Source organism: Myotis nattereri (assembly GCF_964212035.1).
Source record: "Myotis nattereri genome assembly, chromosome: 5".
In the NCBI taxonomy this organism is placed as follows: domain Eukaryota; kingdom Metazoa; phylum Chordata; class Mammalia; order Chiroptera; family Vespertilionidae; genus Myotis; species Myotis nattereri.
Genome location: NC_138080.1, coordinates 39,923,770 through 39,940,959, shown reverse-complemented (window position 1 = coordinate 39,940,959; position 17,190 = coordinate 39,923,770). Strand labels below are relative to the sequence as shown.

At 38.3% G+C, this 17,190-nt stretch overlaps 1 protein-coding gene across 1 annotated transcript in view; it reads left to right on the top strand.

The window, feature by feature from the left end:
• Positions 1–17,190, top strand: part of GALNTL6 (polypeptide N-acetylgalactosaminyltransferase like 6) — a 937,179-nt gene that overhangs the window by 471,613 nt on the left and 448,376 nt on the right. The gene's annotated exons all lie outside the window — the stretch shown is intronic.

Sequence of the window (17,190 nt, the reverse complement as noted above, 5' to 3'; positions counted from 1 at the left end):
ACAAGCGATTTATTTTGCTGTTCGCATAAATCAAGAGAATATTATACAGTCGGCCTTCATTATTTGTGAATTCCATAGTTACACGTTCATCTACTCAATAAAACTTCAGTTATTCAGGGTGATTTTGCATCATCTAAGATGGGAACATACATCTGTGCATATGCGCTGTGGGCAGTACGAATCACCCCCCTTCCTGAGGTCCAAAAGGCACTGTTCTGCTGTCAGCTCTCATACTGTGAGCAAGTGTCCTTTCTGCGATCCATGTAGTGCCTCTTTTTTTGCATGTTTGTGCTTTTGGCTGGAGATTTGTAGTTTTCAGTGGCCCTCAAACAGAGTGCTGATGTGACATTCCTACGCGCAAGAAGGCTGTGCTGTGCTTACAGAGAAAACACCAGTATTAGATAAGCTTCCTTCAGTGAGGCGTTTGCTGTTGGCTGTGAGTTCAATGTTAGTGGAAGAACAATAGATACATCCAGAAAAAGGCAGAGGAATTTTATGGATCTCTATGAGTCTGCCCCAGAAAGTACTAAATTAACATCTACAGTGCAAGAGGAAGCTATGGAAAAAAATGGTTAAATTTGTATACTGAGAAGATGACATATAGATTTTTTTAAAAATGTTGTGAAGCTGAAAGCATTAAGGGTCAAGTATCAGGGTTAAGAAAATGACAAGCACTTCTTAGCAAGCATTTTATTATAAATAAGTACAGCATAGAATTAATTATTTATAAGAGATATGTTAAATATATTGGGTGGGCAAAAGCAGGTTTACAATGGTTTCTATGTAAAATATATTCAGGATTTGATTATTACAGTAGCTTTATAACTGTGTTTCACATACTCACAACTATACACCTACTTTTGGCCCACCCTATATTATGTAAGTTATCTTTAACCAGAAACACATGTTGATCAGGTAATGGAAATGTTGTGACTAGAGCTTCACAGGAACCTAACCTTGTATTTGCCCTGGAGGCAATAGTTCAGTGTTCACAGTAACTTTATACAATACACCAACATGAATTACAAGAATCATCTGTACTTAAAATGAATAAACAATGCTCAGTAAGTATTGAGGCTACTCAAAAGATTCCTTACTTTGCGTGACTTTTAGCAACTCACAAGAGAAAACAACATAAAGGTTGAAAATGCTCCATCTCACCATTATGTGTCACACTCCAGTCATGTCACATCTCAGTAGATGTCCTGCCAGCTTCAAAGTAAACAGTAGTCAAAAAATCAGTTCATCTAATCAGTCCAAATATATTTCAAGACTCTTCTGTTAATTAAGCACTGTGTTGGGTACTTTGGATACAAATATCAATATGTTGTGGTTTGTGATATTAAGTATCAGCAAAATTGTTACAACAGTTGATGGCAGGGAATTTCAATGTAACCTACTTATTTTTAATGAGAGGGAAAATATTAGTAATATAAAAGCAAATGTAGAGGCTACCACAAAGAGCCATGTTAATTATTGAGTTTCCTAATAGTGCATCATTGAGGAACTTTTTGTGTTTGTGTGTTTTTGTTTTTACCATAGAAAGGATCAACTTCTATTTGAGATTGTTTTTATCTATGATGACTTTAAATTTCTAATTTATTTTACTTTAAAAGAATAGTGTGTATTGGTCTTTTTTTCCTTTTTGTAAACTGTACTATGTTGAATGTAGAAAATTTTTAAACATTATGAAATATGAAGAGAAAAAATCACCAGTAATGATTTATATATATTAATAAAATAAATATACAAGTAATACCACTCAGTATTTGTTTTTCCCTGAATGGCTTGCTTCACTTAGCATAACGTCCTCAAGTCCTATCCATGTTGCCACAAAAGGAAGTCTATTTTCTTCTTTCTCATGTCCAAATAATATTCCATAGTATGGATGTATGTATTCATGTCTATTATAGCTTCTTTATGCATTCATCTATTGATAGACACTTAGATTTTTTTCGTATCTTGACTATAGTGAATAATGCTGCAATGAACAAGGAAGTGTATATATCTCTTTGAGATCCTCTTTTCACTTCCTTCAGATATATACCATGAACTGGGGTTGTTGGACTATAGGGTAGTTCTATTTTTAATATTTTTAGGAAGCTCCATGCTCGTTTTTCATAGTAGCTGCACCAGTTTACATTCTAACCAACAAGTGAATGCAGCAGGGTTCTCTTTTCTCAACATTCTAGCCAACACTCATCATGTCTTGTCTTTTTATGATAGTTATTCTAACAGGTATGAGATAATATCTCATTGTGGTTTTGAGTTACATTTCCCTAATCATTAGTGATTTTTGAATATCTTTTCATGTACCTGTTAAACAACTGTCTGTTTTCTTTCAAAAATGTCTATTCAGTTTCTCTGCCCATATTTTAACACATATTTTTAATACTAACTCCTTATCACATATTTAATTTGCAAACATTTTTCTCTCATTTCATTAGCTGCCTTTTCATTGTGTTGGTGGTTTCATTTGCAGTGCAAACTCCTCTTAGTTTGTTGAAGTTTTTTTTTGTTGTTGTTGTTGTTGTTTACTTTTGCTTCTGTTTCCTTGCTCTTGGTCTCAAGTCAAAAAAAAAAAAAATCATTGCCAAGATCAATGTCAAGGAGCTTATCTCCTTTCTAAGGGTTTTATAGTTTCGGGTTTTAAATTAAATCACTAATCAATGATTGTTGTGTGTTTTTTTTAAATGTTTGAGTACATAGATGATTTTGGCAGTTGTGTGGAAAGCAGGCTTTCGAGGGACAAAACCATTTTGAAGCCTGACTCAGTAAATAGGGCAAGAAACAGAAAGAGAAACCACTGAATTAAGAAGGAAGAGAGAGACTGGTGAGAACTATTTTATGTAAATGGAAGTCTTTAAGATTAACACACTTTATCTGAGTGCTTGGGTGTAATTTGTGAAATGTTAAATGATTGATTGGTTAGGTTTATGACTTCTCAGTCCAAACAATCTTTTATTCTTTAAGTGATCTAATAGTCTACATTCCCTGAGAAGACAAACTGAAGAAAACACTATTTGTCAGCCCAAATGTTGGCAATAGAAAGAGTGAGCCATTTATTGTGCTACTTCATGATTCCCTCCTTTTCAGCTCTGTTGCTACCAATAATTATCTAAGGCAAGACTGTGGTCATGTCCCTGACACACTGTCTAGAAACCTGAAGAAGTGCAAATGACTTTTTGTAAATTGGTTGTTTGGGAGCTGGAAAGTCTGCTTTAGAAGTTGAGAAATCTATTTTACAACATATGGTTTGCTACGTTGTAAACCACATGTCGTAAGATAGAGATATATCTATTCCTTAGACCTTGCTGTTTCTGGGGAAGAAGACTAACTACAGTATCTAGGGCTGGAATATTTTTTGCAAAGTTTCTGTGCAATGGGATTACTTGTATGTCCTAGGAGTAAAACAATAAGAAAAATCTGGTCGTAAAGGTATGAAAAAGAATGTATTAATCTAATAAGATAGTCCATATAATTTTCAGCTAGTTAGAGAAATTAGGCAGAAAAATAATAAAACTCTTCACCCCCATCTTCCCTAATTCACTACCATCAGCAAATTGAATCTTCAAGAACTTCTATATACTTCTGAACATATTTATTAGGAGAGTCTTAGAACAAGGACACATATGTAATACCTTAATCAATAAAGAAAAAAAATTGAAGTAAGGGCACCAATGATCCATCTTCTTAACCTTCATCCCTGGTCCCAAGCCAGGATACTCTTGATGTCCTAGATTCTGACTACATGATACATGTGGTTGAGAACTGAGCCATGGCTGTAACTCTGCCATTGGGCTGTCAATTTAGGAAAAAGCCAGCAAGTTGAGTCAGTCATAAAACATCACTCAAATGAGCAGTATGCAAACCAGAGAAGCCTGCCGCTCCCCCCGCACCCCCCACCCCGTAACCAGGACACAGTTCCTGGTAGGAATTATTGACGCATTTGAGATATTAGAAGTCAGAACACCCTGTTCACTGGTTCCTCTCCACTCAAGTAGCAACACCCATAGCTAGATCTCATTTTAATTGGCTCATTTATGTCTAAGCCATTTAAAGAAGATTTCTATTTCTAAGTAGTTTATTTTGTTTTGTTTTATTTTATTGTTTAAAGTATTACACATAGTAGTACATATATGTCCTTTTTCCCCCCCCCATTGACCTTCCCCCAGCCTCCCCTACTCCCTGTCACATGCCCTCATCACCCGCCCCCCAGTGTCTTGTGTCCATTGGTTGTGCTTATATGCATGCATAGAAGTCCTTTGGTTGATCTCTTTTCCCTTTCTAAATAGTTTAAATGCTGTATCTTGCCTAGTGGCTTTCAGTTTAGCAAGAGAATTAAAATAAAAGAAAAACTACAGATAAAAACAAAATTGCATCCCATTTTTCAAAATAGTACATTCTAAATCTAAATGCATTCAGAAATCTTATGTTTCACACTTGCCAGAGAAGTACTATGACATTTTAGTTTTAGCTTACACTCCCATGAGTAATAATCAGCTTAAGAGTAATTTGACATGTTCATTGGCCATCCAATGCCTCTTCGCTTTCGTGCCCATTGTTTTACTGCACTGTCTGTAGAAATCCACTCAAGGTTTTTAAGCGGGGATACAATAGTGATTAATTAGGAAGGTGGTTTATTTCCAAGTGGAATATGACAGAGCTGCCGCTGTCAGAGTGCCCAGAGGTATCACATTGTTCACCACTTATGTTCACCCCTTTGTAGCTTACCTCACTATTCAGAAGAGCTGTGAAGGAGACGGTGAAGATACGTAGGTGTGAGAAAGTAATTCAATCCTACTGTTGCTAACTCTTGTGCCAGAAGAAAGAAACTAAAATCTTCCAACCTCTCCTCCCTCCAATTCATTTTGACATGTTCCTGCTTTCTTCCCCTCCCCCTTTATAAAATAATTTTTCCTGAGAGCTAAATATAACTTGCTTCTTATTTTTTTAGTGAATTAGTGAATTGTGAATTATTTGAAAGTATGGGCATGTTTTCTCTCTTCCTTGTTAACCATAGAAGAGCTGGTGAATAGTGTTTTTTGGTCACTAAAAGTATAACACATTTTAGAAGAAGAGATGAAGAAGGCTAAGTACATGCTTAGTATTGCTATTTTCATGTGTTCACTAAATCAGCAAAAGCTTATTGACTGCCTGCCATATGTCAAGTGAACTTGACAGTAGGATATAAAATAAGACATTATCCCTACCCTCAAGTTCAATGTAGAAGACATTAAAGAAGTCAAAATTGCAATATGGTATGAAACACCCTATTATAACAAAAACAAAAACAACAGGAGTAATAATACAATAGACATTTGAATTTGTATGTACAAGGAATTTATCCACACTTATATATGTTTGGCATACATAATCTCATTTTATCCTAAAACTATGCCAAAGAAGTAAACATATCTTTAGCCCAGTTGCTAATATTTTTCTCACCAATATCATCTTGCCTGCAGTGGCATTTTTCATTTATTTTTATTTCTATTTTTTAATATATTCTGGTCTGTAATCTTTTTTAAAATATATTTATTGATTTTTTTTACAGAGAGGAAGGGAGAGGGATAGAGAGTTAGAAACATGGATGAGAAACATCGATTCAGCTGCCTCCTGCACACTCCCTACTGGGGATGTGCCCGCAACTAAGGTACATGCCCTGGACCGTAATCGAACCTGGGACCCTTCAGTCTGCAGGCTGACGCTCTATCCACTGAGCCAGACCAGTTAGGGCCTGCAGTGGCATTTTTAAAATTCTCTCTTTCAACACATACTGAGCACACACTATTTCTGTTCTCTACATTAAGTCTTGCAAACAAAAAAATGAGTGGAACCTAGTTTTTAAACTTGGAGAATCTTATAGTTCTGAGGAAGAGAAAAAATATGAATAAATTATGCCAACATAACACTGAATGTGCTGTACATATTGGTATAAAAAGGAGGCTGTTCGGTAAAGGACAAATCCATGGTTCAAAGAGCAGGGAAAGGTCTTCCAGCAAAGCACGTATTTGAGACACTATTTCACAGGAATGGTATTTCTGCACCACCTGCCTATGGTGTCCTTACTTTGGCCCCCATAGAGTTATTGCTTTAAGTGTCAATCTCCCACTTATACCCTGTCCTAAACTGCTGTACTGAATCAAGTGTTACTCTTTGGAGCTGTGTGGCTTTGCAGGTTAGGAGGATTTGTGGTTATAAGTTTAATGCAACTTCTTAAGTAGCCACTGTATTTGGCATCTGTTGTAGGTCTAAATTTTACATTTTCCCAAAGTTAGAGCTGGGGTAAAGAGAACAATATGTATAAAAACTCAGCATTGGTGGACCTGGCATAAAACTGGCAGGGAAGAAGCTCACTGATTGTAATAAATATCTTTTAAAAGCATAATATAAATGTAAATGATAGTTTTATGAAGTAAATGGAGATACTAATGCATTTATGGCCAGTGTCAAGAGTTCAATGAAAATGGTCCTATATATCGTGCTGTCTTGAGTTCAGAAAGCCTTAGAAGTAATTTTGTAGATTTTTCTTGATAAAAACCAGGGGAAGTATATACTTCTTAATGTGGGTCAGAGCCTACACTTTATGTAAAGTGCACATAGTATGTTATGACCAGGGCTAAGGATAAATATGTCAAGATTTTTAGAAAGAAATTCATTTTATTTTAAAGGCAAGCTTAGCCTTAGGAATAGGTTTTCTTTCAAATAACATTGCAAATTAGTTATTTTGAAATAACATAACTTATAGTGATACTATTCTAAATGATGGTATTTTAAAGAAATAATACCCAATGTTAAGTTCCATTATTTCTCACCATCTTCTTATTTCTCACCATCTCCAACTCACTTCCATATTTCATTGCAATTATGCAGAGAAATTACTGCAATACCTTCACAATTTAACATCTTTACTCTATCTGAGCCCCCTCCATGTGTGCAGGAGCCAAATGATATGTCTAACACAGTCATCAGATCATACCAGCCCTGCTTTTAACTCCAATAACTTCCTGTTGTGATCAGATTAAAGAGCAAAGACAGGCCATTGCCTGTGACTTCCTTGCATTCCTCTCCAACTTCATTCCACACCTCTCCATCATTGGGAATAGTACCTGCCGTGTTGGCCTCCTGTTTGTCTGTTGGACAAACCAATTCATTCTAAACTTTCCAATCAGTTTGTCTGGAATACTCTTCTCTGAGATATCATCCTGGCCATCTTCTTTTTTAATGGTCCAAGTCCTAATTTAAATCTTATCTTCTCACAGACACTGTTGCTAGCTAAAATAGATTCCATTCTCTTTTGGGTTATTCTTTTTATAAAAATCTTTTACCTACCATGTGTCCATCCCTGAAACTTTCTATATTTATTTGTTTGTTTTCTTATGGTTTGTCTTTCCCTGTGATAATGTACATTCTGATGTCAGGGACTCTACTACATTCCAAGTGCCCAGACGATGCTTGGCATATAGTAAACACTCAGTGAAGGTTTGCAGCAGATTCTAAAGTCAGGCCACTATTCTCTATTGACAATATTAAGTCATCCAGCAAGCATAATGTCTAGGAAGACATCTCGTGGTGACTTAGCCAGCATTGCCTGTTCCATTTTATGTGTTATTTAAATATTGCCTTTTTGGAAATGTACACAGAGCTCTTACTCTAATATAAGTACAGTAGACACAGTTTGCTAATTCAGTTTGTTTCCTTTTATTTTAATGATACTGGGAAATGTGGTGAAGAATTTGACTAAGAATCTGTGTCTTTCGCAGAGCAGTTATTAATTCAAAACAAATGTTCATATTTACAATAGTCCCTGGCTCTTAGAGCAGACCACAAAGTTCTATTTAACTTTTATAGACATGGCCCTGGGATCTCTGTGTGGACTGGCTCAAGGATCAGAGAGAGGTTGGGTATTTGATACTTTAACTTATGAAGGTATAAGGTGGGTCAAAGACTCCTAAATCACTGTGTCTGGGGAAGTAGTCAAACAGAGGATATCATATAATATATATATATATATTTTATAATTTTTTATATTTTATTGATTTTTTACAGAGAGGAAGGGAGAGAGATAGAGAGCTAGAAACATCGATGAGAGAGAAACATCGATCAGCTGCCTCCTGCACATCTACTACTGGGGATGTGCCCGCAACCCAGGTACATGCCCTTGACCAGAATCGAACCCGGGACCTTTCAGTCCGCAGGCTGACGCTCTATCCACTGAGCCAAACCGGTTTCAGCTCATATAATATATTTTATATATTAACTATCATGTCATATATGCATTATATATGTTATATAATATTAACATAATTATCATACAATTTAAAAAAGTAATCAATAATAAACTTAAAATCATGTAAGCATAAGCCTTTTGGATTCAGAGTACTCCAGAACTAAATCTGCAGACATGCTCCCTGAATATGACTGATATGGCAGTTCACGTGTCCACAGATTCAATTAGATTCCAATGCTGTAGCAACTACACAGACCATGATTGTGGAAGAAGGGAAGGCTGAAAAGTCTATCATTACAAAAGACAAATCCATAAATATAATTATATAAAAAGACATGTTGTACTGTGAAGAGAAGAAAACAAAACAGCAAAAAGAAATAAAATAGACCAGATCAATTGAATATCCAAGTTCTACCCTCAACTCTGCCCCTATCAAGCTGTGTTTCCAGGGATATATCACCAACACTCTGGACCTCATTGCTCTGTACTCTAAGATGTAAAGTCTGCACTGTATATTTTATAAGCTTCCTAAGAAAAAAGTTGATGTTCTGTGTTACCAAGGAGAATCTTTGGATTAACACCTTCTGCCAGTAAAACAAAATTACTCTCTAAATTTAGGATAATCAGATAATGCTGCTCATGAGTTTTGAAAATAGGTGGGTGAGTATATTTCTCTAAATAACTAAACTTGTGTTTTAAATATAATAACAGGCTTCATTAAATAAGTTCTCTGGAAAAAAATGGTTTGTAGTACATACAATGTAGCTACTGATGTGTAGTGACTCCTGATGGGTTAGTACAAATATCGTGTCTAAGACGTTATATGTGTAAATGTGTACTCTATTATCTTTGTTAATAAAGGCCAAAATTTGTAGAAGCAAAAGGATATAATGAAAAGCATTGATAGCTAAATTTTCCTCAGAAATGAGATGATTATGTAATGTGAGATATGGGGCCATTAGCACTATCAAATCACTACCTCTTATGAATGCTAATATACCTAATGAAGGCATGTCTTTAGTTGAGAAACATAAAATTACTCTAGAAAGAAGACAGCGAATTGAAAAAGAAATGTATAAGAAAGATTGGACTTTTTATTAACAAAGTACTGTGCTTGAAATAGTGATTATTTTAGCTCTAAATTGTGCGAGCAACTCTCCTTGAAGACATTTAGGTTTAAGGCTGATTTACTGAGAGTTACTGCTAATGAAATGAGTTTTTTAAATGACACCCCCACAGTTGACTCAAGAGGAAAGGAAACGAGATGCACATACAACTCTGATGAACAAGTACTTGTAGTCTACTTAATCCCCTTGCCTGGCTACTTTTCACCATCTAAAACTCATCACAAGCTGAGCAAAAGCTCATGATTAAAATTTGAAAAGTTTTCAGCATTGGAAGAGGAAGGCATCAGAATGATACACCATGATTGAATGACTCAATAAAAGGCAATATTTACCAGTAACATAACATTTTAAATGTGTAAGATTTAGCTCAGATCGGTGAAAAACCTGGTACTTCCTAAGTATCCCTAGTATGGACTCTGCTCCTCTCACCACATTGTTTCACAGTAATTCACTTTGGTTCCCCCCCCCCACCAAAAAAAAAAGATAAAAATTCCTTCCCTTGGTTCTTTTTTAGAGAAACCAGTGCTTTTCTATGGCTTTCCTAACTTTTAAGAGAAAACCAATGAAAAGTCATCATATAAAGTACATTCAGTATGAATATTTTGGCTAATAAGGTCAGAGTTGCTGCCCAGCTTACCTGCCAGGCCTCATGGGCACCACTCTCAGGTAGAGAGGTAAAACCGAACTCCAGGCCCACAGGGCTCATACTGTTTCCAGCTGCCTGGTGTGGGCACGGGCTTCTCAGATCATTGTCCACCTGTAGTGACAGGATGCTATCTACAAGCATAGGGAGCTCTTTCTCTCATATATTTGAACTCTCCAAGTGTCTTTTTCACTCTGAGGACTCTTGTCCTTGCAATGAGCTAAACTGCAGTGTCACCTTCAGGAGAGCTTTGGCTGTGCCAGAGGAATGACTTTACCTGTGCAGGTCCATCAGCACAAGTGCTTATTGAAAATAACATAACACCGGGTGGGGCAAAAGTAGGTTTACAGTTATCCCTATAGAAAATAATACATTAATTAAGAAATAATAATACAAGAATAAACTCTGTGTTTCACATCCTCACAACTCTAAGCCTACTTGTGCCCACCCTGTATTTAATGTATCATGCACTCTCTAGATTGCAAGCTTCATGAGTTTTGGACTCTATGTTGTTCAATGCCAAATCGCTAAAACTCTGTACAGTGACTTGGTGACTGGTTGAATGAGTTGGAATTGTGTGTGTAATGTAAAGGGGAAAGAAGAGTTGAGGAGCTGTGGGGTGTTTTCAGCCTCTTAAATAGTATTTAGGATTTGAGGAGGCAAAAATTTAGAGTCAGGATACTCCAATAAGGAAAGCACCTTACCCGAGGACAACACAGGAAGGTTTGGGGAGCAGCCTAATGGACCTATTTTGTGAAGGTGAGTAATCTTGTTCTCATCCCATTTACATAGTTTTAGGACTGACCATACATACCAATCTTGCTGTACTATTTATTGTGCTATATTTGCTCGAGAAATCTAAAACCTTTCGTAGTTACAGTTAGTGTTTTTTTTTTTCTTCTTATGGTTTGCTTTATATTTATAGCTTCTAGTCAGGGAGATAAATAATGATAGCCGTTTTACAAAAAAACAAGAAGAGCTTAAAAGGATTGTAAGTGCAGCTATTGAATGAAATAGGAAAAAAATGAGTGTAAAATAAAATATATTGTTTTTCATAGAGCAGGAGGGAGAAAAATAAAATAAAATGGGGGAAAACAACCAAACTTCTCAAGGTAGTGCCAGACTCTACTAAAAAATTAACATACTCAGGAAGAGAGAGGAAAATAAATCCCTGATAAAAACCTGAAGGAAGGCTAGTAGGCAGACATTTTAAAGAATGTGGCAGGGTTATTACAAATGGAATGCCTAAGTTGGTATGTAGACAGCATAAAAACAAATGGAATACATTTTGAATAAAGGCAAGAAATCCATAATGCTGTGTGAATGTATGTGCCTATTTCATTCATCTCTTCATTTGTTCACCCCCTCTATGCCATGCACTGTACTAGCTCATAGGGACACAGCAGGCAGAGGTGGCCCCTGATCACAAGCCCTTCCTCTCATGAGCAGAGACACACACTACATAAGTAATTATACAATGATCTATTCAACTACAGTGTGACAAGAGCTGGGAAGGAGAATTATAAGGTGCTATTGGAATGTTTAACTGGAAGACCCTTAGTCAACAAAATTGAGAAATGCTTCCCTTAAGAGATGACATTTTAATATGCAAGCAATCTGTGGATGACTATTTCATAATTGTTGCATTGAGGATCCTCTGATAAATCCTATCATACTATTTTGTTTATTTTTTTACATGTAAAGGTATTTACATTTAGAGGCATTAGAATTACCAAAGGTATTTACTAGTACATTTAGAGGCATCAGAATTACAAAAACAATACTTGTTTATATTTTCTCTACCAAGGTTCTTGTCTTGAACATATTATTAGTGTGATTCTTGACATCTTTTCACTGTTATTAAGCATTCAACATGCTGGCTATATTTCAGCATTGGATGACTCAATATCTCCATGCAATGGGGGTGCAGCACTAAAAATAATAGCACTTGGTATTAAATCAATTGAATGATATTTTATTGTACATGTTTTTACACTCAATGTTCTTTTCTAGCTAAATTAGGTAGGAGTCTTGGCATAAATGTAAAGAACCAATTAAAAGTAATAATGTCAATGATGCCATTAAAGTATCTGAAATATATTTCTAATTAAAACAGAATTTCATATACAAAATAATTTTATGCATTTGGCATTTGTTACATATTTTATGTCCTGAATATAAGAAAACCATAATAAGGACTCAGTTTATACAAATATATATCTTCCTATTTGTATCAAACGGTGCCAAGGATTAATACATAACTGAAACAGAATCAGGACACTATATCCTAACAAGCATTTATTTTGAGATACATAAAGTATAAATTAACTTAGAATTTTATTTTTTGAAAATATATGAAAGTAAGGTGTAGTTGAATTTCAAAACATGATTGTATAAACTTCCTCTAGTAATTTAAAACCGCTTTTATATCAGTGGTTAAGTTTTAATTTCTGGGAAAGTCAATACCTAACTAATGAAATAATATATTTTTATTTACTTTTCTTTTTTATAGTCTCAGCATGATTTTCAGTTTGGCTGACATCGACAGATACAGCACAGTGTTAATTGAGGTTTATTGAATGCAAAGAATAGGAGTAAACGTAGGTGCTTTGTGAAAGCATTGACCTTTGCTTTCCATTGTACACTTCCTTCAAAGGTAAAACACACACACACACACACACACACACACACACACACACAAACATGCTATTAAATTAAACCTGTATTCATAAGTATCATTGATTTATCCATTGGCACTTTTGAAGGAAAATCAAGCTTCTTTCACCTCACAGGAGCTTAGATTAGAGGAGGCACTGTTTTCAAAATGTTAACAAAGCCAGTAGGAAATCCAAATAACATTATCTTAGGTAATTTTCATTTAAAATTTGCCTGTGAGCTTTTAGATAACCAGCATCTCAGAAGTAGCACATCTATTGTCTGTTTTCTTTGCTTTTCCCAATTTCAGAATGTTTATAGACCTCCTCCAAAAGGTCATGAATCCTATGAAATTTGCATTTCCATTTTACTTTTTTTGCAGATTGCACTAGTGTTCCTTAGTAACGCTGTAGTTCGTTTTAGCTTAGTAACTTTTCTTTGTGCTATTAATTGTCTGGGAGAATGTCCAGAACTCATGGCACTGCTCTGTCACTAAAACATATAATTGCCAATACAATGGACTCTTGGGGCATGAAAATTTGAAAGAGATGCACTGGAATAATAAACATTATTTCTACACCAGGGAGAAGGAAAGTTTAGCAATATAAAAGATAAAGGGTAAAAAGAATCAAAGCCAGTCGACTTAAGGCTACAGTTGGACTGAATCACACCTATAAAGTGTGCTAAAACCACTAGCATGACTGTATCATTAACTATTGCCCAAGAACCTCAATATTTCATAGTTTAAAACATCATCATTTGTTTAGTGTATATGAAATCATTCGTCAGCTAAGAAATAAAAGAAATCTATTATGTCTATTTATATGTCTTACACAAATACTAGAAGCGCGTTGCACAAATATTCGCACAATAGGCTTTCCTTCCCCTGGCTGCTGGCACTGGATTTCCTCTGGCACCCGGAACCTAGGCCTTTGGTCCAGCCGCAGTGGAGAAGCCAAGCCTCTTCAGTCTTCAGTCTTCACTCCAGCCGGAGACTTCAGTCTTTGCTCCGTGCCTGCATACGAAAATTAACCGCAATCTGTGTTGGGTTAATTTGCATACACATCCTGATTGGCTGGTGGGCCTAGCAGAGTGACACTAATTTGCATGTTTCTCTTTTATTAGTGTAGACTAGAGGCCCGGTGCACAAAAATTTGTGCACTCGGGGGGGAAGGAGGGGTTCCTCAGCCCGACCTGTGCCCTCTCGCAGTATGGGACCCCTCGGGAGATAACGACCTGCTGGCGTAGGCCTGCTCCCGGGTGGCAGAGGGCAGGCCCAATCCCTAGGTGCAGCCCCTGGTCTGGCACAGAGCAGGGCCAATTGGGGAGTTGGGGCACCGCCCTCTGTCATGCACAGAGCAGGGCGGATTGGGAGGTTGCGATGCCACCCTCAGTCATGCTCAGGGTAGGGCCAATCAGGGGGTTGGGGTGCTGCCCCTGTCACACACAGAGCAGGGCCCATCAGGGTTGTTGGGGCTCTGTACCCTGTCACGCACAGAGCAGGGTCGATCAGGGTGTTAGGGAGCTCCCCCCTGTCACACACAGAGCAGGGCCCATCAGGGGGTTGGGGAGCTTGCCCCTGTCACACACAGAGCAGGGCCCATCAGGGGGTTGGGGAGCTTGCCCCTGTCACTCACAGAGTAGGGGGATAGGGGACTTGGGGCACCGCCCCCTGTCACACACAGATCAGGGCCCATCAGGGGGTTGGGGCGCCGCCCTCTATCACCCACAGAGCAGGGCTGATCAGGGGGTTGGGGCGCTGCCACTGTCACACTCAGGGCAGGACCGATGGGGAGGTTATGGCTCTACCCCATCACACACAGAGCAGGGCCCGTGGGGGGCAAGGGGGGTTGGGGCGCCGCCCTCTATTACCCACAGAGCAGAGCCCATCAGGGTGTTGGGGCGCCGTACCCTGTCACACACAGAGCCGCAGGGCAATCAGGGGGTTGGGGAGCTCCCCCGTATCAGGCACAGAGCAGGGCTGATCAGGAGATTGGTGCGCCTTCCCCTGTCACGAACAGAGCAGGGCCGATAGGGAGGTTGTGGCCCTACCCCCTGTCACACACAGAGCCCCAGGGCGATCATGGGTTTTAGGCGCTGCCCCCTGTCACACTGATCCCGGTGCCGGGAGGCCTCGCGGCTCCGCTGATCCCGGTGCTGGGAGGCATATTACCCTTTTACTATATAGGATAGAGGCCTGGTGCACAGGTGGGGGCTGGCTGGTTTGCCCTGAATGGTGTCCTGGATCAGGGTGGGAGTCCCCACTGGGGTGCCTGGCCAGCCTGGGTGAGGGGCTGATGGCTGTTTGCAGCTGGTCACACACCCTTCAGGGTGGGGGTCCACACTGGGGTGCCTGGCCAATCTGGGTGAGGGGCTGAGGGCTGTTTTCAGGCTGGCGGGTGACGGAAGCTCCCAACTGCTCCTTTTTTTATTTTATTTTTTTTATTCTGGGCTAGCTTTAGCTCTGAGCCTCCAGCTCTTAGGCCTCCGCTCCTGAAAGCAGGTATCTGGTTTGTTTTGGTTCTATAATCTAAACAATGTATAACTCCAACTCTGAGATCCCAGCTCCCTGAAAGCAGCTTTCTGGGGTTTTGTTTAGCTTCTATATTTGTTACAATGTTTCTTAAACTGCAGGCTCAGAGGCTGGCAAGGCAGGCAGGGAACGTTGGAGTCCTCCGTCACTGAAGCAAGCAAGCCTCATGTTAGTTTCAGGCTGCCTGGCTGCCTGCCGCCATCTTGGCTGGCAGTTAATTTGCATATCTCGCTGATTAGCCAATGGGAAGGGTAGCGGTCATACGCCAATTACCATGTTTCTCTTTTATTAGATAGGATGTCTTCCTATGTCAGTCCTGCATTTTCACAATATAACTTGAGAACATCGTGATGTCCATAAAGTGTTAGGTTGTAAAGCACACAGGAAGCATGAAAGGATTACAGTTAGAAAAAGAACATTTGAGGAAGGACTGTGAGGGAAAAGTCTCTAAGGAGCTGGGACTGGCATTGGATCTTGAAAGTTCTTAGCAGTTGTGCTAATTATCAAATTGGTGCCTCTGTTCCAAGCCTACCTTCCTAACCTGGGCTTCAAGATGTTAGAGTTGGGACTCTGCAAACCCATTTTTCTTTCGTATTTGGTTCCCTGTCAGGCTCTAGTAAGGGGCCACTAGAGGGAGACTAGAAGCCTCAGTGGGAAGAAGAGATTTGCTCTCTAAAAATGACAAAACTTGGATGGACCTGGTGAGTATTATGCTAAGTGAAATAATCCAGAGACAGACGTATACCATATGATTTCACGTATTGTGGAATCTAATGAACAAAATAAACTGACAAGCAAAACAGAAACAGACTGATAGATTCAGAGACAGCCTGATCCGAGGAGAGGTGGTTTTGGTGGGCTGGGTGAAAAGGTGGTAAATGGATTAAGCAAAAACAAACAAAAAAAACAAAACCCTCATAGACACAGACAACAGTATGCTGATTACCAGAAGGAAAGGGAGGTGAGAGAGGGTAAAGGAAGGACCAATGAAAGACATATATTGAAAGTATGGAAAAAGACATAAAGGTAGACAACCTTAGAAGTCAGGCTGAGTTGCTGCTTGACAAACACTGCCACTATGTTATAGTAAAGAAATGTTAGAAATTTCAGTTTATATGGATACTAACTTGAGGATGATCACAAACAAGTCACCATTTCAATTTTTTAGAACAGACAGACTGTAATTGGTGACTCTGTAATGTTTGCTTAAATTTAAATTGCTTATCATATAGTCTACTTTTCTTTCTCCCCAAAATAAATTTTATAATAACAACAACAAAACCTAATTCAACCCCAGACTGTAAATTTCAGTGGAGCACTATGAATGGTGGACTGGTGATCACAAGCTAATGGGGTACCTGCTGGAGGATGAGAAAAGCTGAAATGACTACTATTGTCAGACTTTGAAAAGGCTCACCCTCAAGAAATGTAGCGTCGTTGCAAAATAGTTGAGGATGGTGTCTGTTTTTAAGAAGATGTCAGGCAATAATGAGGATTGCTCTATTCCACAGAGAGACCTAGGTATAACACAGTGCCAGGCACAAGAAAATAATAGCTAACATTTAGTAAGCATATACTATGTGCCAGGCAATATGCTAAGTGTACTGTGTGGTATATTTAATTCAGACATCACGATAACCCTGTGAGAGAGGTGGTATTGTTGTCCCCCATGTCACAGAGAGGCTATAAGATTTAGTAACGTCTACATTAAAAACCACAGACTCCAGAGCTCACTCCTAGCTACTAGTAGTATGCCTTTATTGCCACCTACTGAAAAACTAATGGAGTGAGTACATGCAGAAAGAGAAGTCTTGTTCTCCCCTTACATAATGTATGTTTTATATTTTTTCCATAAATATTGAGCACACCATAGCACAATCTACTTGAAAACAAAGACAAATAATACTCAAAATACAAAGGACTTTAAAATCAATTAAAGCCCTGAAACTAGGTGAGAACAGGCCATTAATAGTGCCAATATAGTGCCTTAACTTTTGAT